Source organism: Macrosteles quadrilineatus, unplaced genomic scaffold (genome assembly GCF_028750875.1).
Source record: "Macrosteles quadrilineatus isolate MER2022 unplaced genomic scaffold, UCM_ALF_1.0 Scaffold_5__1_contigs__length_97177068, whole genome shotgun sequence".
Lineage (NCBI taxonomy): Eukaryota > Metazoa > Arthropoda > Insecta > Hemiptera > Cicadellidae > Macrosteles > Macrosteles quadrilineatus.
Genome location: NW_026542598.1, coordinates 43,498,189 through 43,517,313, shown reverse-complemented (window position 1 = coordinate 43,517,313; position 19,125 = coordinate 43,498,189). Strand labels below are relative to the sequence as shown.

General features: G+C 38.6%; 1 protein-coding gene across 1 annotated transcript in view; it reads left to right on the top strand.

The window, feature by feature from the left end:
• The window catches only part of LOC128993781 (fatty acid 2-hydroxylase-like), an 84,529-nt gene that overhangs the window by 25,314 nt on the left and 40,090 nt on the right, over positions 1–19,125 (top strand). Inside the window, exon 2 of the mRNA XM_054417770.1 lies at positions 19,051–19,110. The gene's annotated coding sequence lies outside the window, so the exon portion shown is untranslated. The remainder of the gene's footprint in view (positions 1–19,050; positions 19,111–19,125) is intronic.

Below are 19,125 nucleotides of genomic sequence, written 5' to 3'. Positions count from 1 at the left end.
GAGAAACAGATTTTAAAGTATTGCAGCTACTGGCTTTTGAGGTGTATCAGTAGACCGTTTACTTGTCTTAGATACCAAGTAGGTACACGAGACATGCCTAAAATTCTCCACATTACCGTCGTATGGTTCCTGAAATTCTATATATTGGTTATTTAACAATTCCATCTACGAGAACAAAGTATTTGAACGATCTCAAAGATTACAACTCGGTTTGTGCTTCAAGAATTGTCTGATCAGCAAACCCACAGAATACCACTCACTGTCGGTTCTTTAGGAATTTTTGCCTCAAATTAAAAACAAAATTAATATCGTTCTCACCTTATCTATTTGGACATGATGTTTTATCGGTTAACCCCAAACGTCACCAAGTTTAGAGAGATATCTAGAACATTTTTCAGAAAAAATTAGAGTTAAGTAAGGAATTACAAAATAATTTGGAAACTTGGCAACATTTTGGAGTCCCAGCTCCTTCCTCAAATTTTTTTGCTGGCCGCCATTTTTCCTCGATCTTTTCAGGAACAGTTTTATCTTACTGCATAAACTTTTTAAAAACACGTTTGGAGTTCATTTCCGAATATTCAACTTACACTTGTGATAAGTGGGGTTAAAGAGGCGTAGCTTTGTTTACAAGCTGTAAGGTATTATCTATTTATGTCTACGAATGCCTTTTATATGGCTTTTTGACAAGGAAAATATATATACTTGGAAAAAGTACAGAGTTTACTAACACCATGATCTGTAGTTTGTGATCTACCTGGATAAAGAAATCGGACACTCCGTCAGGTATCCGATCCGATCCTTGTACTTGGCTTCTGGCTGGTTACGTAACCGGCCCAGGATGTCTGGCCTCCTTCCCTCTTTGGTTACAATTATTTTGTTATACATAGGTATAAAACTTGAACTCAGGAACAGTGTGTGCTATTAGGTCGTCAACGAAAATGGCCTCATCTCCTCATTGCAACTATCCTCCTATTTGTGTTTATCCACTCCATTGCGATTGTCTACGTATTTTGTAGAGGAGTAAACACCGGTCGTGCATTAATTGCGCCAAAGAGTTTCTTAATTGCACAAAGACCTCTAAGGGTCCCAAAAAATGTTTCTTAGTTGCGCCAAGCCCAAGGTAGGGGTGAGTTGCCGGCAGAAAGAATGTCCTGGTTTTCCTGTCATCCTAGCCTAACTTAACCTAACCTTCTCAATTATACAGTGAAAGAGGGCCGGCACTTAGCTTAGTGAAGGAACGTATCGGGTGGCTCCCTGAAGTAGTTGGCGCAATTCAGGTATACCCGACTGACTCAGGTCAGTTGGCGCAATTAATGCCCGCCCATAAAGTCCTGATCTTAAACCATTCAAAAGTATACCTTTTGTTCGATAACTTCATTAACTAATAGCCAGAATGCTGAGACCAGAATCGATCTCGCTTTCGGACAAAACAGCTACATGTTTGAGAGTGGCTCAATAACTACTCGGCTGTTCAGACTTGTTTAGGGCATTGGATATACGCTACATCACAAATACAGTAATGGTTTTTGAATAGTAGGTAGTTATTTCTATATAGTCCAGTCAATGAATGATCCAAAAGTAGGTGTAGAGTGCGTGAGCAGGTAACTAAAGGCCAAGTCACACCGAGCTCGCTCCCGCGGCGGGAGCGAATTTTGAAAAATCGCTCACCATGTTATCAAATGTGCCAAGTCACACCGCACTACCGCGCGCCCGCGGGCGTGCGGTAGTGTCCGCCACGTCCGCCTGCTGAGCGATTTTTTGAGACTACCGCGGCGGGAGTTTGGTCTAGCGCATGCGCAAATGGGCATTTCGAATGCCCAAGCTATTTAAAGTTTAAAAGTAATACAGTTTAATACAGTTTTGAATTAAATTTAACATGTTTATTTTGTTTGATGATGTAGTCTATGTTGTTTTGTGTATTATCTTCGTAATTATGTTTATCACCAGAAAAAAATCATTTTTGTTTACCATGCAAAATTAATGTTTACGGTGAAAATTTAATGTTTCCCATAAACATTTTTTTATTGCTGACGTAAACAATTTTTTTTATTGGTTCATCAACTTTTTTGATTTGCAACAACCAAAACTTTAAATCAATGTAAACTTGAACTTTCAATAGAAGCAAAAAATTACATTAGTTTTAAAATGTTCATATGTTTTTATTTAAAAAGTAAATAGTCTTTGTAGTGTAGTGAAAAATAAAGTTCAAAAGCTGAAAGTTGATAATTTATCCACAACCATATTTAAAACGCTTCGAACACAAGGTCTAAATTAAATTTAAAAAAATTGTTATTCACTTTTTAAAGTAGCCCTACACTAACACATTAATAAATATTCAATTGCTTCTTAAACACTTTACTTAAAACCTGCAAATTTACATGGCATACTAAACAGGTAAGATGAGTTTCTTATGTAAAACGAATTGTAATTAACTCATCTCAAAACTCCCGCCGCGGGCGCGAACTTTTGGTGTGACATGGCTCGAGGAAAAACATCTGCGCGCGGTACTCCCGCGGCGGGAGCGGCGATGTCGGTGTGACATGGCCTTAAGCGATTCCTTCAGAAACTTGTTCAGGGGGCTTAGGTTGTTAACATACCAAAAGTCCTGACTCCTAGGTGGTGAGCCAGGGGGTGGAGGGGGGAAAAAGGGGGGGAAAAAGGTACGCATTTTGGGTTTTTTGATTATATCTCGAAAGCTATCAACTTTTTGTATACTATAGTAAATTATAATATTGAAGAAGATTAAATTTTCTACAAGAAAAGTATATAATGTGTTTATTTTGGTTCAACAGATTACGAGTTATAACTTATTTAATTGATATCTTATTAAAATACTCCTTCCATAAGAAATACATGTAAATTAGTATGCGAAATGGGGCGAATCCTATCCGCCCAAAGGAAATATAACTGATATTCTGGAAATATTGACAAAATTTCCAGTAATTTGACACTTTAATCATGAAATTTTGTCAAAAATTAAAGCGAGGGTGAGCGTTTAAAAATGGGATGATTTAAGGTTTTTTTTTTATATTTCCAATAAAAAAACACCAAAACTGGAAATTTTGTTACCTCGCCCTCGCCTTAATTTTGGATCAATTTTAATGATTAAAGTGTCAAATTACTGGAAATTTTGTCAATATTTCCAGAATATCAGTTATATTTCCTTTGGGCGGATAGGATTCGCCCCATTTCGCATACTAATTTACATGTATTTCTTATGGAAGGAGTATTTTAATAAGATATCAATTAAATAAGTTATAACTCGTAATCTGTTGAACCAAAATAAACACATTATATACTTTTCTTGTAGAAAATTTAATCTTCTTCAATATTATAATTTACTATAGTATACAAAAAGTTGATAGTTTTCGAGATATAATCAAAAACCCAAAATGCGTACCTTTCCCCCCCCCCTTTTTCCCCTCTCCACCCCCTGGCTCACCACCTAGGAGTCAGGACTTTTGGTATGTTAACACCCTAAGCCCCCTGAACAAGTTTCTGAAGGAATCGCTTAGTTACCTGCTCACGCACCTCATTCCTTGACTGGACTAATACCCTCTTCTGTATCTTTGAGCAATCCTTAAACGCAATTTAATGAACTTATTGCAGCTAAGTATAAGCTGTTAGTGTAGACTTCTTTTATTACTTTATCGTGGTCCATAGTTAGAACGACGACGAAGGTTTGGAACGGGGATATTATCGTAATATCTGTTTCTGTATAATTTAGTCTTTATGCTTCAATTTAAAAAGGCTTCTAATCCACATGGTGACCTAAATAAAGCTGAATATAAACATAAGTGTACAGTTCCTAATTGTTTGTCTAATCCTTATTTAGTCCTGACGAAAGAAGACTGGTATAAGTAGATAGAAACATTCCCGAGGTTTTGGGCTTTGGATTCATGGGTAGGGGAAGGGGGTTAACAAGCTCATTTGGACGTCATCAATCAAACATGACGTCATTGATAAGGCCGCTCAGCTGATAACAGACTCCAGCTTTGGCGGTTAATGAGATAAGGACTTCCTTCGTTAGGTTGGAACTTTTATTGGTTGGTGTGCAGAAAATGACTTATCATGTAACAGTTAAAATAGCTCAGTTGCAAATAGCTGTAAACTATTTTGCAGCGACCATTAAAAATGTCAACTCAGTTTTGATTTGGATTATTTGTGGTGAAGGTTTTTCTGTAAAACATTAAAATGCTAATTGGGATCTAGAAAAATTGGTTACTCCAATCTAAGAGTCTTTATCAAAGAGAAGAAGGTTTTCACAGAAAAGCTTTAGAGGGTAGTCGTCATCGTATGTTGGGATTCGCTTCAGGAGTGCAGGGCCGAGTGACAATTGCCTACAAACTTTGACGAGGGTCATTTTACAGCCTGAGGCTTGGCGGACTAGCTAATAATAGTTTAATTTCATCCATCAAACAATTTTTTCTCATCCTGCCCCCTAGTAGATTTTTCCACCGCCATTCCCACCACAACGTGGTACCGGTCACTGATACCTGGCTGGCACCTGCACCGCCAAGCCTAGGCTGTAAAATGACCCTAGTCAAAGTTTTTAGGCCATTGGCACTCGGCCCTGAACTCGTGTTCGAGATTGACGGACGCCAATTTCACAAATTTAGCCTGTCCTAGCTATCGCCGGAGTATTGGAAATAATTTTCAAAAAGATTATAATAGCTGACACACTGGTGAAAGTTACGTCTACTTTGAAAGTTTCAAGGTTTATGAGACAAACTAGCCTTGCTATCCGTTTGTTTACCTTTTTGAATACCAATCTCTTCTCCCTACCTGGTTAAAAATTGCCAGTTCGTGTTGTATAGACTCTTTGCTGGCCCTTACTTAAAATTTAGAAAGTTTACCAGTTCAAATCCAACCTTGAGTACACAATTGTGAACCTATCCTCGAATGCTAAACTTGCTGAATTCAGCAATCGTAAATCCAGTTTTGACTAGATGTTGTGGTCGTAACCCTGGAAACATGTCAATTGTTGTTTGCTCTGTCAATTATTCACAGAACCGTCCACAATTTAACGATACGTCGTCTGTCATTTCATTCATCTCCCTTTGTAATGTATAGGACCTGTATAATACACGCAGAGGGTTGTTATGCATTGTCGCTGAAAGGGTGATTTTTACGTGTCGAAAGTTCTCTTCAGACATTTTCAAGCAGAATCATACACTGAATTAAGCTACTTTATATTTTAAATGTGCATAGGTAGTATCGTCTTATGTAAAGTAATTAGGCCTATTATATTTTCAGATATAAAGCGGTTTTTAATTTCAGTCTAATTTAAAAAAAATATAAGTTGAGAATTTAGGGAACAATTTATATTTAGCATTAAAATTGGCTATATACTTTTCTAGAAGTATTGTTAAATTTGGTTTTACAGAAACCTATAGTCCAATTTAATTTTAAGCCTGGACTTATAACGAAAGATTTGTCATCTTTTTGGAAACAATGTTTCACGCGTTTCTCATTGCAGATCAAATTGACACCACTAATGTATATATATAGCTGTAAGCTATGTAAATAGCTAGTCAAGTACATGATTTATCTTAACCATCGCTCTTTATCAATAAACTTACCTTAGAATCCCATGAGGGTTTTGCATAACAATATTTAATGAAAAAACGCGAATAAATATCTTTAATTAAGGTAAATAGCTTATATAATAAATTTAATTTTCAATTCCTTTCGAGCAAAGCTCGGTCTTCTGGTACTAACAATAAAAATAACACCACATTAAAGGGGTCACGACCCAAAGGCCATACCTATGTCACATTGAAGGTGATACTCTCTCTATTTACACATCAAACCAATTTACACAAGGGATCAATGAAAAATTGCATTTTTACGAACCGATATCATTACGTATTCAGGCCAGTGAAAGTGCGTTAATACAGTAGGTACTTACGTATTATACAGACCACTCCTAATAATTATAAGTTAACCTAACCCAACTTAACCAAACCTAACCTAACTTTGTAGTATACTTTTCCTTCTGGACTTTACTTTCATATTAAATTCCAGTTATTTCTAACTAAAAATGTTACATAATGTCGATTTTACTATTGTTAATTTTTGTCTTGGTAAACAGTTCAGCTTTACATTGGTCTTATTAAAAACTTGAATTTAATACAACTATTTATTTTATAATTTAATTTATTAGGTTAGGTTACGTTAAGTTAGGTTAGGTTAGGTAGATTTTGTTATTTAAACTAATTAAAATCTTATTTGGGCTAAGTACCCGTTAATATACACCCCCCTTATTATACACACACACACGCGCCCCTTTATTATACACCCCCCCCCTCCTTACAATGCATACCTACGGTACATTGGACCCCAGCTGGATTGATTCAATTTGCAGTAAATCACAGAGTACCAATAACTTTATTTTCTCCAACTATTTCAAACCACGCATTAATTCCACATATGAAAATTATATGAAACAAAGGGAGTTACTGAAACAACCAGTGTAGCGCTTTGGGATAACCTAACCTTTGGGATAACTTTGGGATAAGCGCTTTGGGATAACCTAATAGATTCCCGTGGCAATGTAGCCCGCAAACATTTAGTTTAATTCAGGAGAGAATAACAATGACCACCTTTGAAGTTTTTCCGGGAGCGTGGATCTACCTGGTGGAAAATGGGCGGATAAATGGATCTTTGTAGCGAAATAACCCCATTTGTCCGCTAAATGTGGTTGTTTTTGCCTCGTGTGAGGTGGGTGATAATGTTAAAGGATTTGCTAAGTGAAAAATGTTTTTAGGTTATTATGTTATACAATTCCACTATTTTCTTACATTGTACTTGAAAATGCTCGAGGATATATGTACAAAAACTAATTAAAACTGAGGGATGTATACAATTTCAACACACAATACAATTTTTACAGTTATAAATGTGTTTATAATTTAATGAATTCAATTGAGGTATTATTTTCAGTTTCAATAATTACTGCTTTTTTTATAAAAATAATTTTATCAAATTAACTAAATCTTAAACAGAAAGTGAATGTGGTGGAATAGAAATACTTAAGTTAAATTATTTTATACAATACCTTAACCGTATTCTCTAACCTGGTTTGGATCTATGGTAAACCCCCATAATTTAAATTTCTTGTATTGGGAATTTGCTAAAAGATAGTCCTCTTAGAAGACATACATTTATCTAATTTATGATCTTTCGTCACTTGATGAGTCATACATAATGGTGGGACCATGCTCGTTTATGTGTTACAGAATAGAAATTGAAATGTATGAAACTCATTTTGTACTAGCCGAAGATTCGTGGACTTTACCCAGGCGTTTTTCCCGGACACAAGTACAACACAATTCCCAGTCACTCGTAATATTACCATGAATGCTGGATCATAAATATAAACAAATAATGTTACTGGCTCGAAAGTAAACATTATTCAGCATTGCATAAATGCAACTGTCTAAACCAACTGTTAATTAGTGTAGGATTCGAGCTAGTTACGTCTTTGTTTATATAGGAACTATTTTGCAACCATTTAAAATTTTAGAACTCATTCATAGCTGCACTTTTGTACAGTCGACCCCAAGAGGTCATAAGAATAAAATGTTGAATAAGAAAAACATCAAGAGCAGCGGCGTGTAACGTTAGAAGATGGATGGTTTCAGCCATTGTCCGACGTACTTTTGTTTCTTTATTCTCGTTGGTGCTGTCAAAAGTGGCAATTAATGGCTTTTAAAGGCAGCTTAAATAGTTTTTTTTTTAGTTGAATACGTAAGGAATGAAATGTTTTGAATTTACCTGTAACTGACCATTATAGAAATTGTCATCAAACAATTTGTGTAGTATAATGTGGACCTTTGTTAATTTACTACCACTAGTGGAATGTGGTCAGGTTAGGGTTTTCTAACTCTACTAACCTAACCTAACGTAACCTAACCTAACCAAAGTTTAATTCACTGCCACTTCTATTGCTATTTAACCTATTGCTCTAAAACTAGTGCAGTGAATTAAGACTAAAGGTCCCCGTGTTTAAAAACTTCTAAGGAAGTATGCAGGTTGAAAAAATATGTTAATTTATCTTTGGACCGGCTATAGTTGATCTTTCCTATATTTGATAAACCTTTTCACTGAAAAACAACTTGAAACCATAGTTTATAATGTTTGAATCCTCATCCATTCATGGTCCCATACTTTGGAAAACCAACTTCGCGTTCCACAGAAATAACGTGTGATTTTTATATTACCAACTCACTGTTGTAAATTTAAATGATAGATAGAATAACGGTCTAAACTGAATAGGCAAATTTTGTTAACAATCATGAAATAATTAGCTTAACCTATACACTTTTGTAAAATTTAACGAGTATTTACAAGCAAACATTATAAAGCTAGGAGTGTAAGGACGTGTTTTATTGGGTTGAATATCAATTAAAATCAATGCAGTATCATATAGTACGGCGGATTAGCTAACCTATTGTGCACTTTATGATAAAAGCACCAAATTTGGCACAGAGGTAAACCGATGTAATATGATCAAATTTAGATGTGGAGCCATCGGCCAACTGCCCCCTAGCGGCCGTGGCGGCCATTTTTCAAAATGGCCGCTACTGTATAGACAAAATACAATAGAAATAAGATAAAATTTTCAAAAAAACGTCCGATTTTGATGAAATTTGGCACAAACGTGTAGGATAGCATCAGTAAGCTTAAACTAAAAAATCAGAACGATCGGACCATTGGATGCGATAGCACCACAAGTTTTATGGGAGTTGACATTTTTCAAAAATCGGGTTTTTGCATTTTTTACAATAAAATCTTTGAATGATGAAATTAGGACTTATTCCATGTTAAAAAGCTTAAAAAACAAACAATTTAGTTTTTTGGATCATCAGCGTAGGTTAGATGGTTGTGGAGAAAATGTAAAAAAATTACCTTAAAATTCCTCATGCTATTCTTATGGATACGTTGTCCTATGTTATTCTTATGGAGAATATATAAAATAACATATGAAGCTTATTTATGAATATATTTCGATGAAACTTGGTATTTGGCTTTATGTGGTTATAGTAAATAGATATTTGTTTAAAATACCCCAGTTGCAGCAAACCTGCATACTCAGCACAATGTGAAACCTGGCAATATATTAGCTACAGTAGTAAAATGAATATATTTTAAGTTAGTGATTTTATCACTTTCTTGATAAAAATCGGTTAGACATTCACTGAGTACGTAGGTGTTCGGTTACAGGGGTACTTTTCGACGTTTTTGCTTTTGTTCCTGACCTTTTTATCAATTATAAAAACGTCGTATCCGAGAAGTCAACGGTTTCCTTGGTCACAAGATGAGGGTTAAAATAAATGGACGGTGGCAGGACCAGAGGTTGCAAGGCTCATTGAAGAGTTTAAGTAATCTAACCAAGACCAGTCACAAAACACAAAGCATCACAACCAGTCCTCAAGTGTACAGACATCTTTCCAAAAAGACGTCCAGTCCATGATAAAAGTGATGAAAGACTTTGGGAATTCATTTAAAGAAAATAGTCAAGATCTGTTGGTACTCAACACCAAGGAAATCACACTACCTCAAGCTGTAGCTGACATGAACCTCTTCTCTCGTCTGTACATCGGATGCCAGAACCGAGATGGGAATCTAGACGAATTCTTCAGACATGAAAACCAAGCTTTCCCTCCTGCACTATCGGATAGGGTTAGCATCCGGTTTGGTGTGATGAATGATCTTCTCGCATGTCTAGAAGACTTCAGTCCGCCTAGGTCTGAGATTCCTTCATCAAACTGCATTGTCCTAGACGGAGCAGTCATAATCCAACTGCTGAAGCCTGCTACGGCAAAGACCTTCAATGATTATGCCCAATAAGTATATGTGCCTCACATACTCTCAAAGCTTCATCGCGCCAAACGAGGGCAGGCCTAGAGCAGCACGTTCGAAGAGCAGTAAACCAAGGCGGACATGTCTGGGGTCAGGCCCTGGTTCCTGCGCAAACACCGCCATCACCAATTGTTTTTCTTCAAAAACATTTTCCGACGCCCCTTGTTGATATCGTTGTCCGTGCCTGTTCTGTCATATAGTGGTATGACAAACCTTTCAATGGAGTGCAGGGCGTCTTCGGTTACACGTTCTGGTGCAGTTGAGAGCAACGTGAGCGTCTGGAAGCTCAGGTAGCACTTCCACACTGCCCATGCTGTCCTCTTTCCACGTCCGGCGAAGCAAGAGACCGTTTCATAGCCCGTCAACGCATGGAATATCGGTAGAGCATCTGCCTTGTCAGGACCCAGAGCCCAAGCAGTCTCATGGGCCGCAAAGAAGCGGAAAGTCTTAACCCAGCCGAAGGACACCCACACATCAACTTCCGTATTCAAGGTACTTGCCAGCGCCACTGCCAGGACAAAAACATCGGTGTCAACTGTGCAGATGAGCATCGTCTTGTGGCCATTGTGAGCAGCGTGAGCGACATGCAACACAATGCGGGTGTCGGCCTCCTCGTAGTTGCAAGGAGCCAGTGATGAAGTATCCACAAGCGATGACTTTCTCAAGACATCATCTCCTTTAGTGATGAACAGCTCCTTGTGTGCAAGATGTAATGAGTCAGAGAGGACGTCAGAGAGGAAAGCGAACTGTTCTGTCTTGTTTTCTTCAACTCTGAGGAAGCTGGCCCAGTTGTTGGGTTTAGTTGAACCACCCACCACTCGTCTACCCCATTTCCCCGCCTGGCTCTTGCTGTACATTTCAACAAGTTGTTAATGTAGCTGTCCCACACTAGATCCAGTCGCGTGGTGTGATGAAGCTTTGAGAGTATGTGAGGCACAAATACTTATTGGGCATAATCGTTGAAGGTCTTTGTCATAGCAGGCTTCAGCAGTTGGATTATGACTGCTCCGTCTAGGACAATGCAGCTTGATGAAGGAATCTCAGACCTAGGCGGACTGAAGTCTTCTAGACATGCAAGAAGATCATTCTTCACACCAAACCGGATGCTAACCCTATCCGATAGTGCAGGAGGGAAATCTTGGTTTTCATGTCTGAAGAATTCGTCTAGATTCCCATCCCGGTTCTGGCATCCAATGTACAGACGAGAGAAGATTGTGATGCTTTGTGTTTTGTGACTGGTCTTGGTTAGATTACTTAAACTCTTCAATGAGCCTTGCAACCTCTGGTCCTGCCACCGTCCATTTATTTTAACCCTCATCTTGTGACCAAGGAAACCGTTGACTTCTCGGATACGACGTTTTTATAACTGATAAAAAGGTCAGGAACAAAAGCAAAAACGTCGAAAAGTACCCCTGTAACCGAACACCTACGTACTCAGTGAATGTCTAACCGATTTTTATCAAGAAAGTGATAAAATCACTAACTTAAAATATATTCATTTTACTACTGTAGCTAATATATTGCCAGGTTTCACATTGTGCTGAGTATGCAGGTTTGCTGCAACTGGGGTATTTTAAACAAATTTCTATTTACTATAACCACATAAAGCCAAATACCGAGTTTCATCGAAATATATTCATAAATAAGCTTCATATGTAATTTTATATATTCTCCATAAGAATAACATAGGACAACGTATCCATAAGAATAGCATAAGGAATTTTAAGGTAATTTTTTTACATTTTCTCCACAACCATCTAACCTACGCTGATGATCCAAAAAACTAAATTGTTTGTTTTAGCGAATTTCCCATATAGGGAATAAGCTATTACCGTAGTACTCATGGTAAGACCTGGAAGCGGGACCGATTTTTTTTTTCGTTTTGAGGTCCCTAGAGGCCAAAAACACCATCCGTTTAAATTCATATATATATATATATTTATATATTTATATATTTATATATATATATATGTGTCCGTTAGCACGATAACTCGAGCAAAAATGATCCGATTTTGATGAAATTTGGTACAAACGTGTAAACCTACGTTTATTCGAACGAGTTCGCCATCCAGCATGATCGGACCATGGGAACGGGGGTTTACGGGGGGTTTTATGGGGTAAAAATAGGTTTTTCCCATTTTTGACCCAAAAAACATAAAATTTAGCAATTTCTTTCCAAATCATTTTGTAGAGCTTAAAAAAACAAATAATTTAGTATATTCAAGCGTTATTATACGCCTAATGGTTACGGAGAAAATTCCAAAAAATTGTAAATTTAAAATTCCAATGTTATTCTTATGGAGAATAAGTAAACTGTTGTAGTTTGCTTGTTTATGAACATATTTTGATCAAATTTGGAAAATGTTTTTATTTCTTACTAACTATTAACATTTTACAAAAAAAAACAGTTTTACCCTCCCTGATGCAGCAAACCTAAGTACTTGTTAAACTAATTCTATTTAAATAGGGAATAAATGTTATATTTTTAAGTAGACATTTCAGTGTAAATCTAATCAGTCAAATGGAAATTCGCTTAGTCTGCAGGTTTGCTGCGGCGGGGGTATTTTAAGCTCTTTAACATGGAATAAGTCCTAATTTCATCATTCAAAGATTTTATTGTAAAAAATGAAAAAACCTGATTTTTGAAAAATGTCAACTCCCATAAAACTTGTGGTGCTATCGCATCCAATGGTCCGATTATTCTGATTTTTTTAGTTTAAGCTTACTGATGCTATCCTACACGTTTGTGTTAAATTTAATCAAAATCGGACGTTTTTTTGACAATTTTATCTTACTTCTATTGTATTTTGTCTATACAGTAGCGGCCATTTTGAAAAATGGCCGCCACGGCCGCTAGGGGGCAGTTGGCCGATGGCTCCACATCTAAATTTGATCATATTACATCGGTTTACCTCTGTGCAAAATTTGGTGCTTTTATCATAAAGTGCACAATAGTTTATAATATCCTAGCTAAACCACCGTACTAATAGCAAACAGCTGATTGATTTATCACTTGACCCAGAATATTGTCATTGGTTGGTAGACCATCTCAACAGATTGCACCACGTTTTTTTCTTCAAATTTTACACTACATGGGAAATATATCCCTACTTTACACGGTATTATATAAATTGTTTATAGTGCCCGCCTGAAGTTGCTGGATCGATCCTGAGAAAAGTCAGCAGCTTTTTAATTCGAAACTGGACCCAGCTGTTCCTAATCATTGGGCTTTAAATAAATGACAAGGGTAATGAAACAGCTGATCTTAGTCAGTAACAAAGCTACACAGATCATCCTCTCACATATACTCTCATCCTCCACTCAAATTGGGAAGTATACACCTAGGTCGCGTCATCATCTCAATTGATAATAGTAATAACTTAAACTATTTGCTGGAGGTATTGTATCCTATTCTCTGAAAAGAGATGTTTAAACCAAAGCGCAGATTGCCTCTCCCAAGTTTACACGGGATTATTTGTTCTGAGAACTATGCACGGAACAGAGACCATTATGCAACAAGCCGTAGGATTTGTAACAGCTTCCCACGCGCTTCCTGTGCTTCAAGGTCGCTGCGTAAAACGTAACGCTACGTAACGGAACGTAACGCTAAGTTCCTTCATTGGTTATAATCGCCAATAATTCCGGACACATTTATTCTACCAGTTTATCCGTCTTAAATTAAATGCATTTATCCTTAGTGAAAAAGATCGCCCATCCATTTCATTAGTTAGAATTGAAGACATTTTTTTGTTTCACCTTTACATCCTAGGACGCTAGGTTTTAGCCCTTGTCTTACACATTACTTCAGGCTTGTTCTAGAGGGTCAAGGTATTACCACATCTATAAAATGGCGATTGTTGGGATTTGAACCCGGCACCTCTGGCTCCGAAGCCCCGAGCTCTATCACTAGACCAGCTCGCTCCCCAAAATTTAAAGACATAACCAATAGCAATCAAGATGAAACAGAAACCACTACTAACGCAAAGTTCTTGAGCAGATAATTAATTGCCTTGCTGGCTCTGTAGTTTTTTTTTTTTTTTTTTTTTTTTTTTTTTTAGGGAGAGGAGGGAAAATGCTTTTACGCACACAGGTAGCCAGCCTGTAGTGTGAGACTCCTGAAAATTGTCAGACTACTCACTAAAAAACCCCCTCTACTCTGTTGGACACAGACCTGGAATTGTTTGTCACATTACTTCAAGTCAGGCCAACATGTGACCTAAGCCCTCAGGGCTCGCACCGTTTCTGGCATTTCGATTCTTAATGACCTACAACCGCATCCCGGTCAAGGTCGATCTTCTTGGCGCGGAGAATACCCTGGATATAATGTGACACACAGGTCCAATTGTCCTCACCCTCCGTCATAATCGGTATGACCGTGTCCACCGACAGCAGTCCTATTAATTGTTGAGCCTCCAGGCGGGGCCTTTCCCAGCGCTGGCAGTGGAAAAATGTATGTTCCACGTCATCGAGAATGCCTGGGCAGTATATGCAGTCGGGTGACACGGCTTTGCCCATCCTGAACAGGTACGACCGGAAAAAGCCGTGTCCCGTCAGAAATTGGGTGAGGTAGAAGTCCACCTCTCCGTACCGCCGATCAACCCAAGGTTTGGATTTGCTGTATCAGTCGCCTGGTCCAGAGTCCCCGTGTCTCCTGTTCCCAGCCCTCCTGCCACAGCTGGTAGGTGCGGGTGCGTTCCTCTGTTCGTGCCTCGTCCTCCCCACGGCGCCGGTAAATTGCCTTTCTCTCCGCCGCCAAAAGTTTGACGGGGATGACTCCAGCAATCACCAGGATGGCGGGCTCGGACACTGTTCGGTAGGCAGATGCTACCCTCAGTGCTGCCTGACGCTGCACTCGGGCGAGCCGCATCCTGTATGCCTCCTTATTTAGTGCGTCTGTCCACACCTCCGCACCGTACAAGAGTACGGACTGGACCGAAGACATTAATAGCCTTCTACGACTGGACCGAGGCCCTCCGACATTGGCCATCAACCGGCTAAGAGAAGAAACCACCCTAGCGGCCTTGTCCGCTGTACGGAAGATCTGATCCCGCCAGCTAAGCTTGCTGTCTACCATACCCCAAGATACTTGGCAGAACGAACAGTTTGAACCTCGACGGCTCCCACCCTCAACGGCACGATGGTGTCAATCCGTTTTTTTGTCAAAATCACGATCTCGGTTTTGCTCAGAGCAAGCGAGAGACCGTGGTCTGCCATCCATGCGTTTATGGTACGCATAACTCGATTTAGCTTTAGCTGAGCCAGCTCAACGCTACGTGCAGCTATCAAAGCTGCAACGTCGTCTGCGTACCCAACCAAGACTGTTTCCTCAGGCATTTCAGACCTCAGAAGGCTGTCATAAGCGACGTTCCAGAGGTCTGGGCCGAGTATGGAACCTTGGGCAGCACCAGAAGTGACACTCATCGTCCGCGGGCCCTCCGCAGTGTCATACGTTAGGAGGCGAAACCGGAGATAATCCTCTATGATGCGCATGAGGTATGCCGGCACGTGGAAGGTGTTCTCCAGAGCATCCAGCATATCGAACCACCTCGCCGAATTAAATGCATTTCGCACATCGAGCGTTACGAGCAGCACAACCCTGCGAGAGTAGTGGGTAAAATCCTCAGTTCTCATCACGGCTTGCTTCACCTCCTCAATCGCATCAATCGTTGATCGCCCCATCCTGAATCCATACTGACGAGGGGAGAGGTCCCCCGCAGCGACAACGGCTTAATTTAGCCGGGAACGGATCAATTTCTCGAGGACTTTGCCAGCCGTATCCAACATACACAGAGGTCTGTAAGAGGATGGCAGATCTGGGTCTCCCTTGCCCTTCCCAACAAGCACAAGCCTAGCTGTCTTCCAGCACAAGGGGAAAACCCCTTCAACCAGGCAGGCGTTGTACATGCTCAAAAGGATCAAGGGGTTGGTAGTCAAAACCTTCTTGAGGACTTCACCGGGCACCCCATCGGGACCAGGAGCCTTGTTGTTCTTCAGGGATATGACGGCCGCCACCAGCTCTTCAGGGCTGAAAAGTGGGACGTCGTCCACCCTTCCATAATCCCGCAGTGGGCGCAACGCGTGAGCCGGGAAAAGGGACTCGACTATCCTCTCCATAGTGAACCTGTCCATGACGGAAGGTGGAGAGCGGGTTCCAAGTTTCTTGGTTACAAGTTTGTAACCCAGGCCCCACGGGTTGGAATCAACATCGTCCCTTAATTTATCCCAGCAACTGCGTTTACTCCGATTGATGGCTCGACGAAGATACCTCCTAGCCACCCTATAAGCATCCGACTTACGCCGTCTGTCTAGGGGTTCTCTAGCCCTGGTAGCAAGTCTTCTGGCCCTCAATGCCGCTCGACGCAATTCCGCTATCTCGGCAGTCCACCAGCTGGCTCTGTAGTAGCATTGACTATTGTTGTTGTATTAATAGTCAAAGGTAGTAGGTTAAAAACGAATTTTAATCATGCAAAACGCGTCAAGACAGCAACCTCAACTTGCCAATTTTGATAAGAGAGAAATTTTTGTTATATGAGGACGATATAACACACGTCACAACGTTGTTCACATTGTTATAATGTGCAGATATTACAGAGGAAAAAACCACTACCGAATCAAGAATTACTACACCATAATCAATGATACTCCAACCTCTACAATCGTCACTAATTAAATGAAAATACGAGAAAGTTTAACCAATGTTGTAATGGTGAGTGAGAACTGTCTTATGTTATAAACTGTTTCGACAAAAAAGTAGTGCCTTAACCCTGTGACATCACCAATGGTAATAGAGGTCATGTTATTCACGCGGGACGGAGCAGGGAAAGAGGCGATGTTTACATTATGCACGACGGACGAGGTTTTAAAGGCCATACCTCCTAAAAAGGTCTTTTCATTGTTGCCGTGATAACGCTTAACGTTACCTTTATTCTTTTATCCCCCCAAGCTTTACATTCTGAAATGTGCATTTCGATACAGGTGTAATTTGGCTGTTTGTTAATAAATATTCAGTATAGTTTACTTTTTTCCGGTAGCCTAAGGTGTCAAAGGTTTCTTGCAGTACGCCTTTATTTGACACCTTAGTCTACCGAAAAAAGGTAAAATATACTGAATAATTGACAGGTGTCTATGCTTTGGTAACAAATAATACATATTATAGTTGATTTCCCCCATTTGTGCTATAGTTTGCAGTATAATGGAAATAAAACGTTGTTTTATGTGATAATAGTTGGGTGGTGTATAAGCATCTTTTAACACTATTATACATATATATTATACATACACTTTTACAAGATAAATGAATATACATAAAATATTATACATTGGCCAGTAATTTCGTCCTGTTACAACTGTAATCAGAATCGACCAAACTAGAACTAGAAGTTTTGAAATGTCACTAACTGTACTACTAGTAGTGTCCAAAACTGTCACGGGGATATCAGCATTGAACATTTAAACCACTCAAATAGACAGGATGACAATGTTGATGGCTGTGTATGATTGGTTCCAAACACAGGTTTTGAACACTCATTTATATGTTACTTACAGCTTACAGTCACCTTAAAACCGATTCCATATAAATAATTCCAAAAATATTTGGTACTGGTATATTTAACCATTTAACGTTTCGTAATTGTGTATCAGTTTGTATAATAATTGACTTTCCATTCTGAAAATACACAACTCATCTTATGAGAAAATTGTAAGCTCGTTTTCAACTGTAAACATTTTGTGTTCTTAGAATTATTAGTGATCGGATAGTTTTTCGCTCCTTTTATATTTACGGTATTTCTAATGTGATGAATACTTGCATTGAACTTTGAGAGTTTATAAGCTGTACCTAGCTGCTAAGAAAGCTGTATAAGCAGTGTTTATTAATGATCTAAATGTGTTGTTTTGTTAAAAAAATTATAAATATCATGGATAAAGGACACATGGCCGAATAAATTTCATTCGGATCTCCCCAGACCCTAAGTAAAAGATTTTCAACTAAAACTTCTTTGCACACTTTTTTAAGTACCTTGCTTTCCCTTCAGTTTTTTAGAGTTTTAATCATTGATCAGACTCGTCTACCCTAAACCATTCCGACATCATAATGTTGACTATTGTACCCGCATAGTTAGACAGCTGATTTGGTTGTTCAATGCATGTATATGCAGTGACGTCACTCCCAATCATAGCTGCATGCATGATGCAACATGAATGATTGTCCCGGTGATTTGAGATTGGAGCCGTGACTAAATTACATTGTTTGACTATAGCTTCGAACTTTAGCGAGGTGGCGGTATAACGATAACTGTGCTATTTTAGGAAATTAATAAACAGCTGATAACTGGATTCCTATTAGTATTTCAATGATAAACTTTTTGTTATGAGATTTTTAAACAGATGTGAATGACTATAAGTTTAAAATCCACACAATTGCCTTTATCTAGAAGGCTTAACTGGCTTAATCAATACAATTACCATTGGGAGAAGGCCAAATCTGTTATACCTATACACATAATCTATACTTATCTATACAATCGGCTTATAGTTCTTGGGTTTTAGTGCCGCTAATGTACATTTTTCAAATCTCTCTTAGGTTTGTATAGATAAAAGAAAGGAAACAGTAGATAGCCAGAATAAATGCCTGTCTTTAAAGTAATGGACAGCTTGGAATAAAATTGTTGGTACAAATGCAGTACAATAGTAAAATAAAATTTATACACGCTTGATAGAACACCCATTTTATTAACTATTCGTTTTAATTTCAATTATGAATTCAAGATGAAGGTAGAATGGTGTGAGATGATTTTTTTAGCTTTGTTACTGACTAACATCATCAGGTGTTCCTTTAGCCAGGATCATTTGAAAGCCAAACGATGAAGTAAAGCTGGGTCCTGAACCCATTGGTTTTCGAATCGGTTTCAAACCATAGAAAGTTTACTGACTTCACAGCATCGAACCGGCGACCTGCTGGACGAGAGCTAAAGCTACCCAGCTACATAGTTAAATAAATGAACAATATGTCTCATGGATGTACCGATGTATCCCTGTGCTAGCTCAATATTTTATTTTTTCATTGTTCTGTTACAGTTGTTACACCATTAAAAGCAAACCATATACCGTACAATGTATTGTAGTTTGTATAACCGTACTCAAAGAGAAGTATTATACAATTCATAACTTTTTCATTTGTTACAGGGATTATCAAGATGTAACATCGAACTCAACAATTAACCCACGTGGACCATATTTTTACAGGTAAAACATAAACTT